General features: G+C 45.1%; 1 protein-coding gene across 2 annotated transcripts in view; it reads left to right on the top strand.

The window, feature by feature from the left end:
* TBC1D22A (TBC1 domain family member 22A) overlaps positions 1-25132 on the top strand; it is a 255224-nt gene that overhangs the window by 175296 nt on the left and 54796 nt on the right. The window lies entirely within an intron of this gene.

Genomic DNA, 25132 nt, shown 5'->3' with positions numbered 1-25132 from the left:
GCTCAATAAATGCAATTGATGATGATGAAGAAGCCTACAGCCCACTGTGTGCCCTGCACTGTACTGAGTGTTGAGGAGAGGAGAGGAGAGGTAGTCGACCCGATCTCTGCTTTCAAGTTTACTTTCTGCGGAGTGCAGGGCATTGTTGATGATGATGATGGCATTTATTAAGCGTTTACTATGTGCAAAGCACTGCTCTAAGCGCGGGGGAGTTACAAGGTGATCAGGTTGTCCCTTGGGGGGGCTCACAGTTTTAATCCCCATTTTACAGATGAGGGAACTGAGGCCCAGAGAAGTGAAGTGACCTGCCCAAAGTCATACAGCTGACAATTGGCGGAGCCGGGATTTGAACCTGTGACCTCTGACTCCAAAGCCCGGGCTCTTTCCACTGAGCCACACTGCTTCTGCTTCTGAGCACTTGGGGAGATTATTAATAATAATGATGAAAAAACAATAATTGTGGGATTTGTTAAGTGCCAGACACTGTACTACGCGCTGGGGTTGACCCAAGCAAATTGGGACGGACACAGTCCCTGTCCCACACGGGCCTCCGTCTCATATCTATTCTATTTATTTTATTTTGTTAGTATGTTTGGTTTTGTTCTCTGTCTCCCCATTTTAGACTGTGAGCCCACTGTTGGGTAGGGACCGTCTCTATATGCTGACTTGGACTTCCCAAGCGCTTAGTACAGTGCTCTGCACACAGTAAGCGCTCAATAAATACGATTGAATGAGTGAATGAATCCTCTGGTTCTTTCGGGTTTTTGTAGGGCACCTGTGTACCTGTGAACCCTGTGTAGGGTTCACGATTGATTGATTGATCGATTGATTTACAGATGAGGGAACTGAGGCCCAGAGACCTGATTAGAAGGATTAGAACCCACTTCCTTCTGGCTCAGGCCAGGTGTTTCCTCACGGAGGGAGCGCCAATTTCAGGCCATCGCTCAATTTTTTACTGCCGGCTTGACGGGGAATAACTTGGGCCCTCTTCCTCCGCAAGCAATTCCTCAAATCACACCTCGCAGTGATTTGAGGGCGATCCTAAGCGGTCTGGATTTCCAACTCCTCCTCCGACATTATGATTATCATCATCATCATCATCAATCGTATTTATTGAGCGCTTCCTGTGTGCAGAGCACTGTACTAAGCGCTGGGGAAGTACAAGTTGGCAACATACAGAGACAGTCCCTACCCAACAGTGGGCTCACAGTCTAAAAGATTATTATTATTATTATTATTAAGATTATTATTGGGTTTAGAATGAGATTTTCGGCATGGAACCCACTTGTGGTGTTTTGGTCAACACAAGATTAGGAAAATTGAAATCCCTTACGGAAGGGCGGTGCAGATTCTGTTGTTCTGCCGTCGTTTGATGTCAGAAAGGATTAAAGGGCTTAATTGGATCATCATCAATCGTATTTATTGAGTGCTTCCTGTGTGTAGAGCACTGTACTAAAAGCTTGGGAAGTACAAGTTGGCAACATATAGAGACAGTCCCTACCCAACAGTGGGCTCACAGTCTAAAAGATTATTATTATTATTATTATTATTATTATTATTAAGATTATTATTGGGTTTCGAATGAGATTTTCGGCGTGGAACCCACTTGTGGTGTTTTGGTCAACACAAGATTAGGAAAATTGAAATCCCTTACGGCAGGGCGGTGCAGATTCTGTTGTTCTGTTGTTCTGCCGTCGTTTGATGTCAGAAAGGATTAAAGGGCTTAATCGGATCATCATCAATCGTATTTATTGAGCGCTTCCTGTGTGCAGAGCACTGTACTAAGCGCTTGGGAAGTACAAGTTGGCAACATAGAGAGACAGTCCCTACCCAACAGTGGGCTCACAGTCGAAAAGATTATTATTATTATTATTATTATTAAGATTATTATTGGGTTTCGAATGAGATTTTCGGCGTGGAACCCACTTGTGGTGTTTTGGTCAACACAAGATTAGGAAAATTGAAATCCCTTACGGAAGGGCGGTGCAGATTCTGTTGTTCTGCCGTCGTTTGATGTCAGAAGGGATTAAAGGGCTTAATCGGATCATCATCAGTTGTATTTATTGAGCGCTTACTGTGTGCAGAGCACTGTACTAAGCGCTTGGGAAGTACAAGTTGGCAACATACAGAGACAGTCCCTACCCAACAGTGGGCTCACAGTCTAAAAGATTATTATTATTATTATTATTAAGATTATTATTGGGTTTAGAATGAGATTTTTGGCATGGAACCCACTTGTGGTGTTTTGGTCAACACAAGATTAGGAAAATTGAAATCCCTTACGGCAGGGCGGTGCTGATTCTGTTGTTCTGTTGTTCTGCCGTCGTCTGATGTCAGAAGGGATTAAAGGGCTTAATCGGATCGTCATCAATCGTATTTATTGAGCGCTTCCTGTGTGCAGAGCACTGTACTAAGCGCTTGGGAAGTACAAGTTGGCAACATACAGAGACAGTCCCTACCCAACACTGGGCTCACAGTCTAACAGATTATTATTATTATTATTATTAAGATTATTATTGGGTTTCGAATGAGATTTTCGGCATGGAACCCACTTGTGGTGTTTTGGTCAACACAAGATTAGGAAAATTGAAATCCCTTACGGCAGGGCGGTGCTGATTCTGTTGTTCTGTTGTTCTGCCGTCATTTGATGTCAGAAAGGATTAAAGGGCTTAATCGGATCATCATCAATCATATTTATTGAGCGCTTACTGTGTGCAGAGCACTGTACTAAGCGCTGGGGAAGTACAAGTTGGCAACATACAGAGACAGTCCCTACCCAACAGTGGGCTCACAGTCTAAAAGATTATTATTATTATTATTATTAAGATTATTATTGGGTTTCGAATGAGATTTTCGGCATGGAACCCACTTGTGGTGTTTTGGTAAACACAAGATTAGGAAAATTGAAATCCCTTACGGAAGGGTGGTGCAGATTCTGTTGTTCTGTTGTTCTGCCGTCGTTTGATGTCAGAAAGGATTAAAGGGCTTAATCGGATCATCATCAATCGTATTTATTGAGCGCTTACTGTGTGCAGAGCACTGTACTAAGCGCTGGGGAAGTACAAGCTGGCAACATATAGAGACAGTCCCTACCCAACAGTGGGCTCACAGTCGAAAAGATTATTATTATTATTATTATTATTAAGATTATTATTGGGTTTCGAATGAGATTTTCGGCGTGGAACCCACTTGTGGTGTTTTGGTCAACACAAGATTAGGAAAATTGAAATCCCTTACGGAAGGGCGGTGCTGATTCTGTTGTTCTGTTGTTCTGCCGTCGTTTGATGTCAGAAAGGATTAAAGGGCTTAATCGGATCATCATCAATCGTATTTATTGAGCGCTTACTGTGTGCAGAGCACTGTACTAAGCGCTGGGGAAGTACAAGCTGGCAACATACAGAGACAGTCCCTACCCAACAGTGGGCTCACAGTCTAAAAGATTATTATTATTATTATTATTAAGATTATTATTGGGTTTCGAATGAGATTTTCGGCATGGAACCCACTTGTGGTGTTTTGGTCAACACAAGATTAGGAAAATTGAAATCCCTTACGGAAGGGCGGTGCAGATTCTGTTGTTCTGCCGTCGTTTGATGTCAGAAGGGATTAAAGGGCTTAATCGGATCATCATCAGTTGTATTTATTGAGCGCTTACTGTGTGCAGAGCACTGTACTAAGCGCTTGGGAAGTACAATTTAATCGGATCCGTTTCATCCGATGGGAGATTTTCTTTCCAAGCACTGTACTTAGAGGTGATGCGGCCTCCTCTTCATTGAGGAAAGCCAACTGCCACGGGTGGGTGGGCAGTGCCGTAAATAAGCCAATTTGTCTGATAGCTCCTAAATACCGTTTCATAGTCCGGACAAAATTATTTCTCCATCCTTGTTGCCATCCACTCCCGGTCCCCTCTCCGGTTGTTCCAGATGTTTGACTCCCTCCTCAAACCCCCTACCTCCACCATCTAGACTGTGGCCTTCCCAGACTGAGCCCCTTCCCTCCTCTCCCCCTCGTCCCCCTCTCCATCCCCCCCATCTTACCTCCTTCCCTTCCCCACAGCACCTGTATATATATATATATATATATATATATATATGTATATATGTTTGTACATATTTATTACTCTATTTATTTATTTATTTTACTTGTACATATCTATTCTATTTATTTTATTTTCTTAGGATGTTTGGTTTTGTTCTCTGTCTCCCCCTTTTAGACTGTGAGCCCACTGTTGGGCAGGGACTGTCTCTATATGTTGCCAATTTGTACTTCCCAAGCGCTTAGTACAGTGCTCTGCACATAGTAAGCGCTCAATAAATACGATTGATGATGATGATGATGATCACCTTGTAACCTCCCCAGCGCTTAGAACAGTGCTTTGCACATAGTAAGCGCTTAATAAGTGCCACTATTATTATTATTATTATTATTATTGTTATTATTATTATTATTAAGTACCCGGGCATCCTTTACATTCCGCAGGACGAGATGCTTAGTTGCTTGAGCCGTGGGTAGATTAGCCAGCGAGCGGAGGTTATTTAAGGAATCAAAGGAAGTGTCTGTGAGCTGTTCCGTGAAGTGGGCCCTCCAACTGGATAATTCTGAGAATTAGCGCAGCGGGGATTTTGTCGAAGAGCCCACGTGCCTTTTCTTTATTATTTTAATTTTAATTTTTTATATACCCGGTTGACTCTTGCGTTCTCGCCCAAGGCAAGCAGCACGGCGTAGTGGATAGAGCACGGGCCCTGGAATCAATCAATCAATCAATCAATCGTATTTATTGAGCGCTTACTATGTGCAGAGCACTGTACTAAGCGCTTGGGAAGTACAAATTGGCATCACATAGAGACAGTCCCTACCCAACAGTGGGCTCACAGTCTAAAAGGGGGAGACAGAGAACAGAACCAAACATACCAACAAAATAAAATAAGTAGGATAGAAATGTACAAGCAAAATAAATAAATAAATAAATAAATAAATAAATGAATCAGGAGGTCACGGGTTCTAATCCCGGCTCTGCCACTCGTCTGCTGTGTGACCTTGGGCAAGTCGCTTCACTTCTCTGAGCCTCAGTCCCCTCATCTGTAAAATGGGGGTAAAGACTGTGAGCCCTGCATGGGACAGGGACTGTATCTGACCTGACTGGCTGGCATCCACCACAGTGCTCGGTACCGATTCTGGTACATAGTAAATGCCTAAGAAATGCCACAATTATTATTAATCAATCAATCAATCGTATTTATTGAGCGCTTACTATGTGCAGAGCACTGTACTAAGCGCTTGGGAAGTACAAATTGGCAACACATAGAGACAGTCCCTACCCAACAGTGGGCTCACAGTCTAAAAGGGGGAGACAGAGAACAGAACCAAACATACCAACAAAATAAAATAAATAGGATAGAAATGTACAAGTAAGATAAATAAATAAATAAATAAATAGAGTAATAAATATGTACAACCATATATACATATATACAGGTGCTGTGGGGAAGGGAAGGAGGTAAGATGGGGGGATGGAGGGGGGACGAGGGGGAGAGGGGGAGGATTATTAGACTGTGAGCCCACTGCTGGGTAGTGACTGTCTCTATATGTTACCAACTTGTACTTCCCAAGCGCTTAGTACAGTGCTGTGCACACAGTAAGTGCTTGATAAATACGATTGATGATGATGATTATTGCTTTCTGTTCCCCACAACATCCCTGCAAGTAGAGGTCGGGAATTATCATCCCTGTTGCCAACTTGTACTTCCCAAGCGCTTAGTACAGTGCTGTGCACACAGTAAGCGCTCAGTAAATACGATTGAATGAATGAATGAATGAATGAATGTTGTGCAGATGGGGAAACCAAGCGCTTAGTACAGTGCCCTGCACACAGCAAGCACTCAATAAATACGATTGATTGAACGAATGAATGAGGCATGGGGCGGTGAAATGGCTTGCCCAAGGCCACCCGGGAGACAAGTAGCACCACCTTCTTGGGCTGCGGCTCCTCCCACTAAGCCACACTGCCTCCCCAAGCCAGCTGCGGAAATAATAATAATAATGATGGCATTTATTAAGCGCTTACTATGTGCAAAGCAATCAATCAATCAATCGTATTTATTGAGCGCTTACTATGTGCAGAGCACTGTACTAAGCGCTTGGGAAGTACAAATTGGCAACATATAGAGACAGTCCCTACCCAACAGTGGGCTCACAGTCTAAAAGAGTGGGCTCACAGTCTAAAAGAAACACTGTTCTAAGCGCTGGGGGGATGCAAGGTGATGAGGTTGTCCCACGGGGGGCTCACAGTCTTAATCCCATTTTACAGACGAGGGAACTGAGGCCCAGAGAAGTTAAGTGGCTTGCCCAAGGTCCCACAGCTGACAAGTGGCGGAGCCGGGATTCGAACCCATGACCTCTGACTCCAAAACCCGGGCTCTTTCCACTGAGCCACGCTGCTTCTCCGAAAGTGGTGAGAGCAGCTGGAGAGAAAATTGCCACGGTTCTTAAGTTGTCACTCAGGCGGCGGAAGGTTGGGGAGCGGGGGAGGTATTCATTCAGTCGTATTTATTGAGTGCTTACTGTGTGCTGAGCACTGTACTAAGCGCTTGGGAAGTCCAAGTCGGCAACATCTAGAGACGGTCCCTACCCAACAGCGGGCTTGCAGTCTAGAAGGGGGAGACAGAGAACAAAACAAAACATGTTGCCAATTTGTACTTCCCAAGCGCCTAGTACAGTGCTCTGCACATAGTAAGCGCTCAATAAATACGATTGATGATGATGATGTGGACCGGTGTCATCAGAATAAATAGAAATAAAGCTAGATGCACATCACTAACAAAATAAATAGAATAGTAAATATGCACAAGTAAAATAAGAAGCAGCGTGGCTCAGTGGAAAGAGCCCGGACTCTGGAGTCAGAGGCCATGGGTTCAAATCCCGGCTCCGCCACCTGTCAGCTGTGTGACTTTGGGCAAGTCACTTCACTTCTTTGGGCCTCAGTTCCCTCATCTGTAAAATGGGGATCAGCATCATCATCAGTCGTATTTATTGAGCGCTTACTGTGTGCAGAGCACTGTACTAAGCGCTTGGGAAGTCCAAGTTGGCAACATCTAGAGACAGTGTCACCCCCGCCTTCCTCCGATTCTCTCAAATGGGACGGACTCGTGGCCCCCGGGAAACTCGATTTCGGAACTCACCTCCGATGTGGGCGTACCTGTCAATCAGTGCTATCTCTGGAGCATTGACTGTGCTGTATTAATAATAATAATAATAACGATGGCATTTATGAAGCGCTTACTATGTGCAAATCAATCAATCAATCGTATTTATTGAGCGCTTACTGTGTGCAGAGCACTGTACTAAGCGCTTGGGAAGTACAAATTGGCAACATATAGTGACAGTCCCTACCCCACCGTGGGCTCTCAGTCTAGAAGGGGGAGGCAGAGAACAAAACCAAACATATTAACAAAATAAAATAAATAGAATAGATATGTACAAGTAAAATAAATAGAGTAATAAATATGTTTATTTAGAGTAATAAATAAATGGATGGAGAGGGGAACGAGGGGGAGCACTGTTCTAAGCGCTGGGGAGGTTACAAGGCGATCAGGTTGCCCCAAGGGGGGCTCACAGTCTTAATCCCCATTTGACAGATGCGGTAACTGAGGCCCAGTGAAGTGACTTGCCCAAAGCCACACAGCTGATAAGTGGCGGAGCCGGGATTTGAACCCATGACCTCTGACTCCAAAACCCGGGCTCTTGTCACTGAGCCACGCCGCTTCTCATTAAGCCCTTGAGAGAGTTCAGTACAACAGAGTTGGTAGACACCTTTCCCTCTCCATAGCTTAATGGGCAGAGCACGGGCCTGAGAGTCAAAAGGACCTGGGTTCTAATCCCGGCTCTGCCAGTTGTTTGCTAGGTGACCGCAGGCAAGTCACTTCACTTCTCTGTGCCTCAGTTTCCTCATCTGTAAAATGGGGATTAAGATTGGGAGCCTCACGTGGGACGGGGACTGTGTCCAACGTGATTCACTTGTATCTACCTCCGCACTCTGTACAGTGCCAGGCACATAGTGAGCTCTTAGTACAGCGCCTGGCTTATAGTAAGCACTTGCAAGTCACTTCACTTCTCTGTGCCTCGGTTTCCTCATCTGTAAAATGGGGATTAAGATTGGGAGCCTCACGTGGGACGGGGACTGTGTCCAACATGATTCACTTGTATGTACGACAGCACTCTGTACAGTGCCTGGCACATAGTGAGCTCTTAGTACAGCGCCTGGCCTATAGTAAGCACTTGCAAATCACTTCACTTCTCTGTGCCTCGGTTTCCTCATCTGTAAAATGGGGATTAAGATTGGGAGCCTCACGTGGGACGGGGACTGTGTCCAACATGATTCACTTGTATGTACGACAGCACTCTGTACAGTGCCTGGCACATAGTGAGCTCTTAGTACAGCGCCTGGCCTATAGTAAGCACTTGCAAATCACTTCACTTCTCTGTGCCTCGGTTTCCTCATCTGTAAAATGGGGATTAAGATTGGGAGCCTCACGTGGGACGGGGACTGTGTCCAACATGATTCACTTGTATCTACCTCAGCACTCTGTACAGTGCCAGGCACATAGTGAGCTCTTAGTACAGCGCCTGGCCTATAGTAAGCACTTGCAAGTCACTTCACTTCTCTGTGCCTCGGTTTCCTCATCTGCAAAATGGGGATTAAGATTGGGAGCCTCACGTGGGACGGGGACTGTGTCCAACGTGATTAACTTGTATCTACCTCAGCACTCTGTACAGTGCCGGGCACATAGTGAGCTCTTAGTACAGCGCCTGGCCTATAGTAAGCACTTGCAAGTCACTTCGCTTCTCTGTGCCTCGGTTTCCTCATCTGTAAAATGGGGATTAAGATTGGGAGCCTCACGTGGGACGGGGACTGTGTCCAACGTGATTAACTTGTATGTACGACAGCACTCTGTACAGTGCCGGGCACATAGTGAGCTCTTAGTACAGCGCCTGGCCTATAGTAAGCACTTGCAAGTCACTTCGCTTCTCTGTGCCTCGGTTTCCTCATCTGTAAAATGGGGATTAAGATTGGGAGCCTCACGTGGGACGGGGACTGTGTCCAACGTGATTAACTTGTATGTACGACAGCACTCTGTACAGTGCCGGGCACATAGTGAGCTCTTAGTACAGCGCCTGGCCTATAGTAAGCACTTGCAAGTCACTTCACTTCTCTGTGCCTCAGTTTCCTCATCTGTAAAATGGGGATTAAGATTGGGAGCCTCACGTGGGACAGGGACTGTGTCCAACGTGATTAACTTGTATCTACCTCAGCACTCTGTACAGTGCCGGGCACATAGTGAGCTCTTAGTACAGTGCCTGGCCTATAGTAAGCACTTGCAAGTCACTTCACTTCTCTGTGCCTCAGTTTCCTCATCTGTAAAATGGATTGGGAGCCTCACATGGGACGGGGACTGTGCCCAACATGATTAACTTGTATGTACGACAGCACTCTGTACAGTGCCGGGCACATATTGAGCTCTTAGTACAGTGCCTGGCCTATAGTAAGCACTTGCAAGTCACTTCACTTCTCTGTGCCTCGGTTTCCTCATCTGTAAAATGGGGATTAAGATTGGGAGCCTCACGTGGGACGGGGACTGTGTCCAACGTGATTCACTTGTATCTACCTCAGCACTCTGTACAGTGCCGGGCACATAGTGAGCTCTTAGTACAGTGCCTGGCCTATAGTAAGCGCTTACCAAATACCATAGTTATTATGATGAACAAATGCCATTAAAGAAAGCAAGCAAGCTTACAGTCTGTCAGCGGTATTTATTAAATGATAATGGCATTTATTAAGCGCTTACTATGTGCAAAGCACTGTTCTAAGCGCTGGAGCTATTGAGCGCTTACTACGTGCAGAGCACCGTGCCGAGCGCTCGGGAGAGCACTGCATAGTAGAGTCGGTAGACACGTTTCCTGCCCACAATCAGTTTCCAGTCTAGAGTCTACGATCACCAGCGGCCGTGACGACGACGTGGGCTTGCAGTTTATTTATTTTACTCGTACAGATCTATTCATCATCATCATCATCTTCATCAATCGTATTTATTGAGCGCTTACTATGTGCAGAGCACTGGACTAAGCGCTTGGGAAGTACAAATTGGCAACATCTAGAGACAGTCCCTACCCAACAGTGGGCTCACAGTCTAAAAGGGGGAGACAGAGAACAAAACCAAACATGCTAACAAAATAAAATAAATAGAATAGATATGTACAAATAAAATAGAGTAAAAAAAAATATATGTACAAACATATATACATATATACAGGTGGTGTGGGGAAGGGAAGGAGGTAAGATGAGGGGGATGGAGAGGGGGATGAGGGGGAAAGGAAGGAAGGGGCTCAGTCTGGGAAGGCCTCCTGGAGGAGGTGAGCTCTATTCTGTTCTATTTATTTCTACTCTAAGCTCTATCTATTCTATTTATTTTATTTTGTTAATATGTTTGGTTTTGTTCTCTGTCTCCCCCTTCTAGACTGTGAGCCCGCTGTTGGGTAGGGACCGTCTCTAGATGTTGCCAACTTGGACTTCCCAAGCGCTTAGTACAGCGCTCTGCACACAGTAAGCGCTCAATAAATACGATTGATTGATTGATTGATTGCAGTTGCCCCTCCGTGACTATCCCGCTCTCTCCACCTCGTTGTCTTCCTCTCCCCGCCACCTTAACTAGCCTAGAAATCCGTCCATCTCCCGGCACGACAGAGCGTCTAAATATCCGTGGTATCTCGGGTGCCCTGAGACCCGAAACTCCAGTGCCTCGCCTATTCATGGCTTCGTGTTGCGGTAAAATGCGATAATTGATGAATATCTGTGGCAATGGATAGGATTGTGTCCTTTTTAATGAGCTCACAATTCCAGGCCCCAAATCTCAGCAGTGCGATTGTTCAGAATAAAAGGAGCCATGCAAATGAGGCCGGCACTCTAATTGTTTAGAAACAATGCTGGCAGTTTCTTTATTGTGTCCATTAATTAATTCCCCATCATCCAGCTTCTCTGGGAAGGAACTGGAAAAATAATTAAAATGATACACGAGGTAAGGAGTTTAGAAATTCAAAAGGTGAAGGAGAGGATTAGTTTAATACGTAATTAGACATATTATTTATTTGTGCCTGGGCGTTTTTTAAAAAAGAGGCTCACTCGAGGCGCTTTGGTCTAATTTTTTTGTCCCGGTGGTTAATAACTACCTTTTTTGGTGTGCGTGTGTTGTGTTTTTTCTTTTTGTCCCCGTGTGATCTGTTTTTCTACTCCTAAAAGCTGATGCATTTGCCTCATGCCATTGAACTGCTAACAGGGGCCGGTGTCTTGTGCAACGTGAAAATAGCCCACACGACAAAGTATGGTCATGTATCTATTAAAAAAGGAATGCCTGAATGCGTTTATAAAGGATCACTTGGAGTAAATCCCTGGATTGTTTTGGGTTTCCAAGCGACACCCTTGGAGTTTTGGAATCGAGGACGGCTACTGTATCAGCGTGAAGCGATACCCAGCGCCATGGTTCAATCAGTCACGTCAATCCGTGGTGTTTATTGAGCACTGACTGTGTGCAGAGCACTGTACTAAGCGCTGGGGAGACTACCATCGTACCTCCTTCCCTTCCCCACTGCACCTATATATATGTATATATGTCTGTACATATTTTTAGACTGTGAGCCCACTGTTGGGCAGGGACTGTCTCTATATGTTGCCAATTTGTACTTCCCAAGCGCTTAGTACAGTGCTGTGCACACAGTAAGCGCTCAATAAATACAATTGATGATGATGATGATGATTTATTACTCTATTTTACTTGTACATATCAATTCTATTTATTTTATTTTGTTAGTATGGTTTTGTTCTCTGTCTCCCCCTTTTAGACTGTGAGCCCACTGTTGGGTAGGGACTGTTTCTATATGTTGCCAATTTGTACTTCCCAAGCGCTTAGTACAGTGCTCTGCACACAGTAAGCGCTCAATAAATACGATTGATGATGATGATGATGATTTATTACTCTATTTTACTTGTACATATCTATTCTATTTATTTTATTTTGTTAGTATGTTTGGTTTTGTTCTCTGTCTCCCCCTTTTAGACTGTCAACCCACTGTTGGGTAGGGACTGGCTCTATATGTTGCCAATTTGTACTTCCCAAGCGCTTAGTACAGTGCTCTGCACACCGTAAGCGCTCAATAAATACGATTGATTGATTGATTGATTGATACGGGGCAGCAGAGTGGGTAGTCCTCAAGGAACGTTCAGTGTCATGTGAGGTTTAAAGACCCGGTCTCAATGACTCTGGGCTGTGTTTTCTAAGTCAGTCAGTGAGCCAGTCATTTATTGAACACTTAGCGTGTGCAGAGCACTGTACTGAGCGCTTGGGAGAGTACAGTAAGGCAGTAAACAGTAATTCCCTGCCTTCAATGAGCTTTCGGTTTAGCGGGGGAAACTGACATTTCTATAAATAAATAAATGACAGGAAGATAAGTGCTGTGGGGCTGGGAGGAGGGATCAATCAATCAATCAATCGTATTTATTGAGCGCTTACTGTGTGCAGAGCACTGTACTAAGCGCTTGGGAAGTCCAAGTTGGCAACATCTAGAGACAGTCCCTACCCAACAGTGGGCTCACAGTCTAAAAGGGGGAGACAGAGAACAAAACCAAACATACTAACAAAATAAAATAAATAGAATAGATATGTACAAGTAAAATAAATAAATAAATAAATAAATAAATAGAGTAATAAATATGTACAAACATACATACATATATACAGGGATGCATACAGGCATCTAGTCAAGGTGACACAGAATGGAGTGGGAGAAGAGGAAACCTTTCTAACGATTCTTCCGATATGGTTGTTCAGGTCTCTATCCTGTCTGCCTCTTCCACGTTTTCCCTGGACTTTTCCTAACGTTAGTGTCTTCTCCGGAGAATTAGTCTTCCTGATTCTGTGTCCAAAATATGCTAATCTAAGTCGAGTCATCTGGCCTTCCAAAGAGCAGTTTGGTTTAATTTGCTCTAAAATCCATTTGTTTGTCTTTCGGGAGGTCCGTGGTATTCGCAAAAGCCCTCTCCAACATCCCATTTTAAAAGAATCGATGTTCTTTCTATCCTGTTTTTTCACTGCCCAGCTTTCGAATGCATCCATTGTCACTGGGAACACCATGGAGTTGACAGTTTGTATTTTTGTGGCTATAGTTATAAATCTGCACGTTTCATGACTTTTTCCAGGCTCTTCAAAGCAAGTCTTCCTAACATTAATCTTCGGCGTATTTCTTGGCATAGGCAATACCCTCAGGAAAAAAATGTCCAGGTTTTGCCCTTGGTGATTCTCCGGGACCTGGGAACTCGATCCCCTGGGAGAGTAATAATAATAGTAATAATAATGTTGCTATTTATTGTGTGTCAAGCACTGTTCTAAATGCTGGAGTAGATACAAGCTAACCGGGTTGGAAACAGTTCCCTGTCCCAAATAGGGCTCATACCCTTAAACCCCATTTTACGGATGAGGTAGCTGAGGCATAGAGAGTTGAAGTGACTCGCCCAAAGTTGCACAGCAGACACGAGGTGGAGCCGGGATTAGAACCCAGGTCCTTCCGACTCCTAGGCCCGGGCTGCTGGAGATGGTGTGTGACCCATTAGGGGCCCAGGAAATTAATCTCGGCCCATCCCGAGCAACTCGGAGAAGCAAAGTGGCCTCGCGGAAAGAGCCCGGTCCTGAGAGTCAGAGGACCCGGGTTCCAATCCCGGCTCTGCCGATCGCTTGCTGTGGGACTTTGGGAAAGTCACTTCACTTCCCTGAGCCTCAGTTTCCTCAGCGGTACAATGGGGATTCAATACCTGTTTTCCCTCCTATTTGGACTGTGAGCCCCAGGTGGGACAGGGTTTGTGTCCAGACTGATTAACTTGTATCTACTCCGGCGCTTAGAAAAGAGTTTGGCACATAGTAAGTGTTTTAACAAATGTAATCCTAATCATAATGGAAAAATGTGAATTTCCTTGAAGAGCTCAGTCCCTTCCGAGATTGGGGCTCCTTCAGCCCACGTATTGTCCGCCCCTCTGTCCTAACTGTGCTCCACACTTGCTTCTCTCTATCTCCCGGAGGATAATATTCCATTTTACGGGCAAATGAGAAAGTGAAAAACCCGAGCAGGGAGTCAGGGGTTAAATAATAATAATAATAATAATAATAATAATAATAATAATAATAATAATAGAGAAGCAGCGTGGGTCAGTGGCAAGAGCCCAGGCTTGGGCGTCAGAGGTCATGGGTTCTAATCCCGGCTCTGCCACTTGCCTGCTGTGTGACTTCGGACAAGTCACTTCACTTCTGTATGCCTCAGTTACCTCATCTGTAAAACGGGGATTAAGACTGTGAGCCCCATGAGGGACAACCTGATTACCTTGTATCTACACCAGCGCTTAGAACGGTGCTTGGCACATAGTAAGCGCTTAACAAATACCAGTATTATTGGTATTATTATTTGTTAAGCGCCTACTATGTGCCAAGCACTGTTCTAAGCACTGGGATACAAGATAATCGGGTTGTCCCACATGGGACTCATAGTCTTCATCCCCTTTTTACAGATGATAAAGCGGATAAAGCAGAGGGGAGTTTCCCGGTGTCATTCACCCAAGCCAGATGGTTCCCATCAGTCCTGGAGATACTCGCACAATCCAGGAGCCCTTAATAATCTCCTATAACTCATCTCGGTCGAGGTTCTAGGGAAATGGAGGGGAAAAATAGGCATAAAGCAATCGGGCGGACAATAAATAAGTCTCTTTCTCATTTAAATGCCCTAGCCAGAAAGTAAATACAATTTCTGCATCCATCTCTTCCCCCTTGAAGCCGAGATCAAAGATGGATCTCCGTGTTTATCATCCGGCGTCGTGGTAATAATGTTGGTCCACTCCTGTTTCGCTGGTTTGCGAACACTAAACACTGCGTCAAAATGCATGTTCCAACTCTCGTGCATCACGATTTGCGGGATGACAGCTCCATGGACTCTTTTTTTTCTTTAATGGTATTTGTTAGGCACTTAATAATAATAACAATGATGGTATTTGTTAAGCACTTACTATGTGCCAGGCACCCTAATAGTAAGCGCTTAACAAATGCCATCATTATTATTATTGCAAAAGCAGCGTGGCTCAATGGAAATAGCACGGGCTTTGGAGTCAGGGGTCATGGGTTCAAACCCCGACTCCGCCAATTATCAGCTGTGTGACTTTGGGCAAGTCACTTAACTTCTCTGGGCCTCAGTTACCTCACCTGGAAAATGGGGATTAAGACTGTGAGACAACCTGATCACCTTGTAACCTCCCCAGCACTTCGAACAGTGCTTTGCACATACTAAGCGCTTAACAAATGCCATCTTTATTATTTATTATTATTTACAAGCAGATCAGGTTGGACACAGTGCCTGTCCCACGTGGGTGCTCACAGTCTCAGTCCCCATTTTACAGATGAGGTGACTGAGGCCCAGAGAAGTGAAGTGACTTGTCCGAGGTCACATAGCCGACAAGGGGCGAGGCCGGGATTGGAACCCAGGTCCTTCTGAATCCCAGGCTTGGGCTCTATCCACCAGGATGCACTGCGTGGACTTGGGAGGGGAATAATAATAATAATATTAATAACAATAATAATAATGGCATTTATTAAGCGCTTACTATGTGCAAAGCATACTAAGCACTAAGCACAGTGCTAAGCACTGGGGAGGTTACAAGGTGATCAGGTTGTCCCACGGGGGGGCTCACAGTCTTCATACCCATTTTACAGATGAGGAAACTGAGGCACAGAGAAGTCAAGTGACTTGCCCAAAGTCACACAGCTGACAATTGGCAGAGCCGGGATTTGAACCCATGACTTCTGACTCCAAAGCCCGGGCTCTTTTCCATTGAGCCACGCTGCTTCTCCAATTGTGAGCCCCCTTTTTCTCTCCTCCTCCCCATCCCCCTACCCTACCTCCTCCCCCTCCCCACAGCACCTGTATATGTTTGTACAGATTTATTTCTCTATTTATTTTCCTTATACACATATACTATTCTATTTATTAATGATGTGCATCTAGCTTTACTTCTATTTATTCTGATGATTTAACACCTTTCCACATGCTTTGTTTTGCTGTCTGTCTCCCCCTTCTAGACTGTGAGCCTGTTGTTGGGTAGGGACCGTCTCTATATGTTGCCGACTTGTATTTCCCAAGCGCTTAGTATAGTGCTCCGCAAACAGTAAGCGCTCAATAAATACGATTGAATGAATGAACGAATGAAAGTGAGCCCCACGTGGGACAGGGGTAGGGTTCAACCTGATGATCTTGGCTTTATCCCAGTGTTTAGCATAGAGCTTATCACACAGTAAGTACGTAACAAGTGCCACACTTGGTGTGATTATTACAGTTGTTAGTGTATTTATGATGAGCTTGTCCATGCTGCGGTGTGAATGAGTGGGAATATGTAAGGGTGCCTTTTCCTTGCCTTCCTTTTCTACCCTTTCCTTCACGTTTTTTATGGTATTTGTTAAGCGCTTATTACGCGGCAAACACTGTTCTGACTGCCGAAGTAGGGATGTTTTTTATGGCATTTGTTAAGCACTTACTACGTGGCGAACACTGTTCTGACTGCCTAATTAGATACCGGTTAATTCGATCGGCCCGAGACCCTGTCCCGTGGGGGCTCGCAGTCTAAACAGGAAGGAGAACAGGTATTTAAGTGGGGATGTCATCTGAAAAATGCAGATTTCTTCAGTAAAGTCGGGGTGAAGACTCTGAGCCCCATTCGGGGCAGGGATTGTGTCCAACCTGATTAGCTTGGCTCTCCCCCAGCGTTCAGTACAGTGTCTGGCGCACAGCAAGCGCTTTACAAGTACCATAAGGTGGAAAAGGGAGAATCGGTCATAGTGCAGAGGACGGAAGGAGGATCATAGGCCGAAGTGCCGGACCCTCTGGGGCCGAGATCGGTCCGAATTGGGGGCCCAGCCTGCTACCTTCTTTTCCCCCAAGCAGCCACTATGGGACATCCTGTCACTCATCATCATCAGTCGTATTTATTGAGCGCTTCCTGTGTGCAGAGCACTGTACTAAGCGCTTGGGAAGTACAAGAGACAGTCCCTACCCAACAGTGGGCTCACAGTCTAAAAGACTCCCCGCTTTCACCTCCGATTCACTGTTCCCGTAAAAATGACGGATGGCAAATTATTCCAGGGAGAGCAAGAATGAGGGAAATTCCTAACTCGGTCCCCCGCTAGCGGCTCCGTGGTTAATGCTCTTTGCCGATAATAATCAGACGAAAATCTAAAATCCTGGGCGGCCCTGAGATAAGTTTGGAATATCGCCGCCGGCTCCTGAAAGAGAAGTTTTTAAGGATCTCATCGGACTCAAAAACTAGTCTGCGGTGGTGACGTTGCTATTAAATATTGAAGAACCTCAAGGGTCGGAGGATTTTGAGCTTCTGGAGTGAATGAACATTTTAAATATTTGATGTCCTGAGGGACCTGTAGATCCTTAAACTGAGTCTTAGCCTCCGATTTGGGAAGGGGCAGATCTGAATCTGGGGTTTTAATTAGGAGCTTTCAATCGATCGGTGGTAATTATTGAGCGCTTACTGTGTGGAGAGCGCTGTATTAAGTGCTTGGAAGAGGTCAACGCGACAATATTCAGACCCGTTCCCTGCCCACAACGAGCCGACTGCCTAGAGGGGGAGACGGGCATTAATAGAGATAAGTAAATATCTCTAAACAAATCTATATATTGCCAAATTGTACTTCCCAAGCGCTTGGTACAGTGCTCTGCACACAGTAAGCGCTCAATAAATACGATTGATGATGATAAATGATGGATATGGACGTAAGAGCTGCGGAGGGCGGCGGGAGTGAATAAAGGGAGGAAGTCGGGATGACGCAGAAGGGACTGGGAGAAGAGGAAAAGCGGTTTTAGTGAGGTAAAGACGCTTGGACGAGATGCACCTTCAGTAAGGCTTTGAAGTGGGGCAGAGTATTTGTCCATCGGTTATCAATCAATCGTATTTATAGAGATATGTATCTGGCAATATATAGAGACAGTCATCATCATCATCATCAATCGTATTTATTGAGCGCTTACTGTGTGCAGAGCACTGTACTAAGCGCTTGGGAAGTACAAGCTGGCAACATATAGAGACAATCCCTACCCAACAGTGGGCTCACATCATCATCATCATCAATCGTATTTATTGATCAATCAATCAATCAATCAATCGTATTGAGCGCATACTATGTGCAGAGCACTGCACTAAGCGCTTGGGAAGTACAAATTGGCAACACATAGAGACAGTCCCTACCCAACAGTGGGCTCACAGTCTAAAAGGGGGAGACAGAGAACAGAACCAAACATACCAACAAAATAAAATAAATAGGATAGAAATGTACAAGTAAAATAAATAAATAAATAAATAAATAGAGTAATAAATATGTACAACCATATATACATCTATACAGGTGCTGTGGGGAAGGGAAGGAGGTAAGATGGGGGGATGGAGAGGGGGACGAGGGGGAGAGGAAGGAAGGGGCTTAGTCTGGGAAGGCCTCCTGGAGGAGGTGAGCTCTCAGCAGGGCCTTGAAGGGAGGAAGAGAGCGAGCTTGGCGGAGGGGCAGAGGGAGCGCTTACTATGGGCAGAGCACTGTACTAAGCGCTTGGGAAGTACAAATTGGCAACATCTAGAGACAGTCCCTACCCAACAGTGGGCTCACAGTCTAAAAGGGGGAGACAGAGAACAAAACCAAACGTACTAACAAAACAAAATGAATAGAATAGATATGTACGAGCAAAATAAATAAATAAATAAGGGCATTTCAGGCCACAGGCAGGACTTGGTCGAGAGGTTGGCGGCGAGAGAGACGAGATGGAGGGACAGTGAGTAGCTTGGCATCGGAGGAATGAAGTGAATGGGTTGGGATGTAGCAGGAGAGTAGCGAGGTGAGATAGGAGGGGGCAAGGTGATGGACGGCTTTAAAGCCGATAAGTAGGGGTTTCTGTTCGATGCGGAGGTGGATGGGCAGCTACTGGAGGTTGTTGAGGAGTGGGGGAACATGGCCTGAACGTTTTGGTAGAAAAATAGACTGTGAGCCCACTGTTGGGTAGGGACTGTCTCTTTATGTTGCCAATTTGTACTTCCCAAGTGCTTAGTACAGTGCTCTGCACACAGTAAGCGCTCAATAAATACGACTGATGATGATGAGAAACGATCCGGGCAGCAGAGGGAAGTAAAGACTGGAGTAGGGAGAGGCAGGAGGCTGATGCGGTAATCCAGGCGGGATAGGATAAAGTCTTGGATTCATGTGGTAGCAGTTGGGGTGGAGAGGAAAGAGCGGAGTGCTGATCGATCGATCGATTTTTTTTTTTCCCCCTGAAAAGCAGAATGAGGACCTTTAGCTGCAGTGGTTGGATGAGCACAGTTCATGTTATTTTGGGATTCAATCAACCAGTCGATCGGTGGTATTTATTGAGTACTTACTGGTGGACAGAGCGCTATATTCAATTCTTGGGAAAGTACAATACAGCAGTGTTAGTAAATGTGATCCCCGCCCACCAGGAGATTACAGTCTGCAGGGGGAGGGGTGACAGATATTAAAATCAATTACAGTTGTGGGGAAATATTATTATTATTATTATTATTATGGCATTTATTAAGCGCTTACTATGTGCAAAGCACTGTTCTAAGCTCTGGGGGGATACAAGGTGATCAGGTTGTCCCACATGGGGCTCACAGTCTTAATCCCCATTTTCCAGATGAGGGAACTGAGGCTCAGAGAAGTTAAGTGACTTGCCCAAGGTCACACAGCAGACATGTGGTGGAGCCGGGATTTGAACCCATGACCTGTGACTCCAAAGCCCGGGCTCTGACTTTCCGTAAGTATTTCGTAAGTCTGGAGAAGCAGCGTGCCATAGTGGAAACAGCCTGGGAGTCAGAAAGTCATGGGTTCTAATCCTGCCTCCACCACTTATCTGCTGTGTGACCTTGGGCGAGTCACTTCCCTTCTCCGTACCCGGGGCTCGTACCTGGTGCCCGAATCCACCCCAGTGCTGGCACACAGTAAGCGCTTAACAAATATCGTTATTATTAAGTATTGTGAGGCGGAGTTGAGTATTGAAGTGCAAGAGGGATACACTGCCAGTTTCGTAGATGATGGGTAGGGGAAATATTGGAAATAAATACATTCAATGCAGATCGATCGGTAGTATTTATTGAGCACTTTCTGGGGGAAAAACATTGTAATAAGTGCTTAGGAAAATACAATATAGGAGACACCCTTCTTTCCCTCAAGGAGCTTGCATTCTGCTGTGTGCAGAGCACTGCACTAAATGCTTTGGAGAGTCCAGTGGATTTAGTAGACACAATCCATGTATTCAGGGAGCTTCCAGGCTATTGTGAGCCCACTGTTGGGTAGAGACTGTCTCTATTTGTTGCCAATTTGTACTTCCCTAGCGCTTAGTACAGTGCTCTGCACACAGGAAGCGCTCAGTAAATACGATTGATGATGATGATGATGATGATTGTAAGCTGACCACTTTTTTTATGGTATCTGTTAAGTGTTTACTGTGTGCCAGGCACTGTACTAAGCACTAGGGAAGCACTTGGGAAGAGTACAGTAGAGTCAGTAGACGACGATCCCTACCCTTACAGTTTACTATGTGCAGAGCACTGTACTGAGCACTGGGGAGAGTATAAAAAGAGTTGGTAAGGCCCATCTTTACAGTGAGGCGCCAACAATCTAACAAGAAAACGCTGCAGAAAACCCTACGAATCCTGTCGGTGGAAAATCGCCTTTGTTTTAAAAGAAATTTCCCCCGCCCTTCCTATCCCTCGGCTTTCTAACTCCTCCGGTTCTTGTGGTCACTATAAAGGATGGAGGTTTTAAGTTAATTGGGCTGATGTCATTTCTCGCCGAAAGCCAGGCCCACAGCCGTATGTGTTTCTTGTTAATTGGCCGGGAATGTCCTCGAAGGGCGGCTTAAAATAATCCCGGTTCCGCCACGTGTCTGCTGGGTGACCTTGGGAAAGTCACTTCACTTCTCTCTTCCCTCGTCTGTGAAATGGGAATGCAGATTATGAGCCCGGCGTGGGACGGGGACTGTGTCCAACCTGATTAACTTGGATCTACCCCAGTGCTTCCTCTAGCCTGTAAGCTCATCATTGATTGATTGATTGATTGACAGGGAGCGTGTCTGTTATATTGTCATGTCGTAGTCTTCCAAGTGTTCAGTATAGTGAAGCAGCGTGGCTTAGTAGAGAGAGCCCGGGCTTTGGAGTCAGAGGTCGTGGGTTCAAATCCCGACTCCGCCAGCTGTCAGCTGTGTGACTTTGGGCAAGTCACTTCACTTCTCTGGGCCTCAGTTCCCTCATCTGGAAAATGGGGATAAAGACCGTGAGCCCCCCCCCCGTGGGACAACCTGATCACTTTGTAACCTCCCCAGCGCTTAGAACGGTGCTTTGCACATATTAAGTGCTTAATAAATGCCATTATTATTCCTGTATATATGTTTGTACATATTACTCTATTTTACTTGTACATATCTATTCTATTTATTTTATTTTGTTAGTATGTTTGGTTTTGTTCTCTGTCTCCCCCTTTTAGACTGTGAGCCCACTGTTGGGTAGGGACTGTCTCTATATGTTGCCAAATTGTACTTCCCAAGCGCTTAGTACAGTGCTGTGCACACAGTAAGTGCTCAATAAATACGATTGATGATGATGATGGGGATGACGACTGTGAGCCCCCGTGGGACAACCTGATCACCTTGTAACCTCCCCAGCGCTTAGAACAGTGCTTTGCACATGGTAAGCGCTTAATAAATGCCATCATTATAGTGCTCTGCGCCCAGTAAGCAGTGTGGCCTGGTGGATAGAGAGAAAAGCAGCATGATATAGTGGGTTGAGCATGGGCTCGGGCGTCAGAAGGTCATGGTTCTAATCCCGGCTCCACCGCTTGTCTGCTGAGTGAGCCTGGGCAAGTCATTTCACTTCTGAATTTCACTATCGAATGAATTCTCTGGGCCTCAGTCACCTCATCTGTAAAATGGGGAGTGAGACCGGGCGTCCCACATGGGACGGGGACTGTGTCCAACTTGATTTGCTTGCATCTACCCCAGCATTTAGACTAGTGCCTGGCCCCTAAGCACCCAACAAACCCCACAAATTATTGCAGAGCCCGGGCCAGGGAATCAGAAGGACCTGAGTTCAAATCCCGGCTTTGCCACTTGTCTTCTGGGTGATTTCCCCCCCCCCCGCCAAACAGTGAGCTCATCATCATCATCAATCGTATTTATTGAGCGCTTACTGTGTGCAGAGCACTGTACTAAGCGCTTGGGAAGTACAAATTGGCAACATATAGAGACAGTCCCTACCCAACAGTGGGCTCACAGTGAGCTCATTGTTGGCACGGAATGTCACTGTTTATTGTTGTATTGTGCTTTAGCGCTTAGTGCAGTGCTGTGCACACAGTAAGTGCTTAATAAATACGACTGAATGAATGAATCTTGAGCAAATCCCTTCACTTCTCTGGGCCTCAGTTTCCTCACCTGTAAAATGGGGATTTGGACTGTGAGCCAGCCTCACATAGGATAGGGACTGTGTCCAACCCAATTAGCTCGTATCCACCTTTGCTCGTAGTACAGTGCCTGGAACATAGTAAGCATGTGACAAATACCACAATTATTATTATTAGTAATATGTTTGGTTTTGTTCTCTGTCTCCCCCTTTTAGACTGTGAGCCCACTGTTGGGTAGGGACTGTCTCTATGTGTTGCCAATTTGTACTTCCCAAGCGCTTAGTACAGTGCTCTGCACATAGTAAGCGCTCAATAAATACGATTGATGATAATGATGATGTAAGCGCTGAGTAGATGCGATCGATTGATTGGTACAGTGCCAAGCCTCTAGTCTTGTCCTATGCCATCGAGTCGTTTCAGACTCCTAGCGACCGTCTATATGTTGCCCACTTGTACTTCCCAAGCGCTTAGTACAGTGCTTGTACTTGTACCTATCTATTCTATTTTATTTTGTTAGTACGTTTGCTTTTGTTCTCTGTCACCCCCTTGTAGACTGTGAGCCCACTGTTGGGTAGGGACTGTCTCTATATGTTGCCAGCTTGTACTTCCCAAGCGCTTAGTACAGTGCTCTGCACACAGTAAGCGCTCAATAAATACGATTGATTGATTGATTGCTTTGCACATAGTGCTTAATAAATGCCATTATTTATTGGCATTTTATCTCCCCCTCCTCCCCCTCCCCATCCCCCCGCCTTACCTCCTTCCCCTCCCCACAGCACCTGTATATATGTATATGTGTTTGTACGTATTTATTACTCTATTTATTTATTTTATTTGTACATATTCTATTTATTTTATTTTGTTAACATGTTTTGTTTTGTTCTCTGTCTCCCCCTTCTAGACTGTGAGCCCGCTGTTGGGTAGGGACTGTCTCTACATGTTGCCAACTTGGACTTCCCAAGTGCTTAGTCCAGTGCTGTGCACACAGTAAGGGCTCAATAAATGCAATTGAATGAATGAATGAATGCTCTGCACACAGTAAGCGCTCAATAAATACGATTGAATGAATGAATCTCTCCCAGAGCGCCCCGCTCTCCATCTGCAGTCGTTCTGGTAGCGTGTCCATACAGTGTTCTTGGTAAAAAAATCCGGAAATGGTTTACCATCACCTCCTTCCGTGCGGTAAATTCGAGTCTCCGCCCTCCACTCCCTGCTGCTACTGCCCAGCATGGGTGAGTTTTGACATGTAGCGTCCCCCTCTCCATCCCCTCACAACACCTGTATATATGTATATATGTTTTGGGTTTTTTTACACATTTATTACTCTCTTTCTTTCTTTCTTTCTTTCTTTCTTTCTTTCTTTCTTTCTTTCTTTCTTTCTTTCTTTCCTTCCTTCCTTCCTTCCTTCCTTCCTTCCTTCCTTCCTTCCTTCCTTCCTTCCTTCCTTCCTTCCTTCCTTCCTTCCTTCCTTCCTTCCTTCCTTCCTTCCTTCCTTCCTTCCTTCCTTCCTTCCCAGACTGAGCCCCTTCCTTCCTCTCCCCCTCGTCCCCCTCTCCATCCCCCCATCTTACCTCCTTCCCTTCCCCACAGCACCTGTATATATGTATATATGGTTGTACATATTTATTACTCTATTTATTTATTTATTTATTTATTTATTTTACTTGTACATTTCTATCCTATTTATTTTATTTTGTTGGTATGTTTGGTTCTGTTCTCTGTCTCCCCCTTCTAGACTGTGAGCCCACTGTTGGGTAGGGACTGTCTCTATGTGTTGCCAATTTGTACTTCCCAAGCGCTTAGTACAGTGCTCTGCACATAGTAAGTGCTCAATAAATACGATTGGTTGATTGATTGATTGATTGATTTCTTCCTTCCTTCCTTCCTTCCTTCCTTCCTTCCTTCCTTCCTTCCTTCCTTCCTTCCTTCCTTCCTTCCTTCCTTCCTTCCTTCCTTCCTTCCTTCCTCCCTCCCTTCCCAGACTGAAGGAGGCCTTCCCAGACTGAGCCCCTTCCTTCCTCTCCCCCTCGTCCCCCTCTCCATCCCCCCATCTTGCCTCCTTCCCTTCCCCACAGCACCTGTATATATGTATATATGGTTGTACATATTTATTACTCTATTTATTTATTTATTTATTTATTTTACTTGTACATTTCTATCCTATTTATTTTATTTTGTTGGTATGTTTGGTTCTGTTCTCTGTCTCCCCCTTTTAGACTGTGAGCCCACTGTTGGGTAGGGACTGTCTCTATGTGTTGCCAATTTGTACTTCCCAAGCGCTTAGTACAGTGCTCTGCACATAGTAAGCGCTCAATAAATACGATTGATTGATTGATTGATTGATTTCTTTCTTTCTTTTTTTATTATTTATTTATTTATTTATTTATTTATTTATTTATTTATTTATCTTACTTGTACATATCTATTCTATTTATTTTATTTTGTTAGTATGTTTGGTTTTGTTCTCTGTCTCCCCCTTCTAGACTGTGAGCCCGCCGTTGGGTAGGGACCGTCTCTATGTGTTGCCGACTTGTACTTCCCAAGCGCTCAGTACAGTGCTCTGCACACGGTAAGCGCTCAATAAATATGATTGATTG

The sequence above is a fragment of the Tachyglossus aculeatus genome, chromosome 14 (genome assembly GCF_015852505.1).
Source record: "Tachyglossus aculeatus isolate mTacAcu1 chromosome 14, mTacAcu1.pri, whole genome shotgun sequence".
Lineage (NCBI taxonomy): Eukaryota > Metazoa > Chordata > Mammalia > Monotremata > Tachyglossidae > Tachyglossus > Tachyglossus aculeatus.
The sequence above is the reverse complement of the archived record's forward strand: the minus strand, read 5'-3'. Positions and strand labels throughout refer to the sequence as shown.